Below are 2,657 nucleotides of genomic sequence, written 5' to 3' on the forward strand. Positions count from 1 at the left end.
GTCACCATGGACAGCTATAACTTTGAGGTAGTTTAGGACTTTGTCTACCTAGGCACCGCTATAAACACAGACATCGACACCAGCGCTGAAATCAAACGAAGAATAACTCTTGCAAATCGCTGCTTCTTTGGACTTAGAAGGCAATTGAGAAGTAAAGTCCTCTCTCGAGCATCTAAAATCACCATCTATAAGACACTCATCATCCCGGTTTTCTTTTATGGCGCTGAGGCCTGGACCCTGTCAAAGAAAGATGAGAGCGTCTTAGGATGCTTCGAGAGAAATATTCTTCGGGTGATTTTTGGTCCCGTACGCATAGATGGAGAATGGAGAAGAAGATATAACGACGAACTGTACGGGCTGTACAGCGACACTGACCTAGTTAGCAGAATTAAAGTCCAACGGCTTAGATGGCTGGGTCATGTAGAGCGGATAGATATCAACGCTCCAGCCCGGAAGGTCTTCGAATCCAATCCGGAGGGACGGCGGCGCAGTAGAGGAAGACCGCGATGCAGGTGGCGCACCCAGGTGAGAGAGAACCTCAACCAACTTGGCGTGAAACTGGAGACAGCTAGCTAGGGACCGAGCTGGCTGGAGACGTATTTTGGTTGAGGCACAGGTCCGCCCCGGACTGTAGTACGACCTTATGTAAGTAAGTAAGCAACAGAAATAAGTATTTAAATCACTTTGAACTTTGGTTTCCCATTGATGTTGTTTCCCGTGGTGGTGATCGTTATATCATAGTTCTAGTTGACGAAACATTTTTTGTCTGAAGCTTTCCAAAAATATGACGAACTCAAAAATTTTGCTTAAAGAAATTAAATATTTACTTTTTTCAACCTTCATCGAATTGTTTTAAAACATCAATAAATTTCTTAGGACTCTCCTTTATTAATAATACTGAACCAATTCACTCCTTCCCTAACTGCGCACCATCGTTGATTGATGTTTTCCTTGCTAGTGATGAAAATTTTGTTAAATGTTATAGTCAATTATTTATCCCTGTGTTTTCATATCTTGCTTGACTTAAATTTCGATAAAAAATAGCAACACTCTTTCCAGTATCGTGATTTTCGTAATATTTATGTTGAAAACTTATTTAACGAATCGAAATACGATGGATTTTCAATTTAATCCACATCTAACGTAAACTATCAAATTGAATACCTTACATCAGTGATTAAAGATCTTTTTAACAATCATGTTGCGTTAAAAACGTGTCATATAAAATCTCGAAGTTGTCCTTGGCTCTCTGCGGATAATCTTTATGCTGGAGACGTTTTGGTAGTCCAGAAATGCTCCTCGACTTTAAACGGTTACGAAATTCTGTAACGAATTTGAAACTCAGATCGTCGTCAAAGGTTTTTTTGGAAGTAAGTTAAGAATGTTGGTTTGAGAAAAAGATGTTCAATCTTGTGATGATAATATTGATTTGGAAGGTTTGAATGTTTAATTCTCTACTTCACAAAACCAATTCTGTGAAATGTCTTCTAGACGTGCAGAGAATGATACTACTACCGCCTTTACGGTAAGTGCAGTAGATGATTATCAGGTAGGTAAAGAAATTTTCTGCATAAAATCTAAATGCACCGGACTTGACAATATTCATCTTGATTTGTTTAAAATCCTTTTACCCTTCCTACTTTTTCACATGACGCACATATTCCACACCATTATAATGACATCTACATTATCCCATCCTATGGAAGACATCGAAAACCATCCCTATCTGATAAGTCCAGATAAAATATTATATTAAAGACTAGCAATTATTAAATCCTTGGCAATCTGGATTTTGGTCTGGACATAGTTGTGTTTTTAGCCTTACTCAACGTATCTAATGACATAAGACATACTTTAGACAATAAAATTACAACTGTGATAACCTTACTTGACTTTTCAAATGTATTTGACTATGTTAACCATAATTCTTTGTGATAAATTGACGACCCTATTTAGCCAATCGTATGCAAGGCGTGTCTTGTAATGGTAGAATGTCCTCGTTCCTTCCTGTTAACAATGGTGTTCCTCGACCTTTACAGTTTTCATTGTTCATTAAATATCTGCCCTCTGTTTTGTCTTACTGTCAGTTTCATATCCATGCAGATGATGTCCAATTATTTATAAGTTTTCCTGAGATGATGCTGAAATGAACATTGGTTTACAGGCAATACTTGATTGGTCGACACGGAACGGCCTTTAACTCAATCCTGAAAAAAACGAAAGCTCTTCCAATTTCAATAAACAAACCAAACCCAGATAATTTCCCTCCAACTATGTTGAATAATTGTATTATTGAATATGTTGCCCAAGTAGTTGTAGGCTTAGAATCTCACTACAAATGTAATGACTCAAGCGATTTTTAATTCTCTTATATTTTTAACTTCTCATAGGAAGTTATTGTAATATCGACGTTTCAAGGTCCCTAGAGTCGAAATAAAAGATTTTTAGAAAGATGTCGTACGTCTCTACCAGCTCGAGAACCAGAAGAGATCGATTTTAAATAAATTTTGTTATACAGATAATAAGGCAGAAAGGGCTCTCAAGAAAATTGCGTGGGTAGTTTTTTGGTTAACTTTAAATATCTTACGAACCAAAAACGCTAGAGACTTAAATTAAATTTGATATAATATATGTAACGTGGTATTAAAGAAGCATAT

This window comes from Eupeodes corollae, chromosome 1, assembly GCF_945859685.1.
Source record: "Eupeodes corollae chromosome 1, idEupCoro1.1, whole genome shotgun sequence".
Taxonomy (NCBI): Eukaryota; Metazoa; Arthropoda; class Insecta; order Diptera; family Syrphidae; genus Eupeodes; species Eupeodes corollae.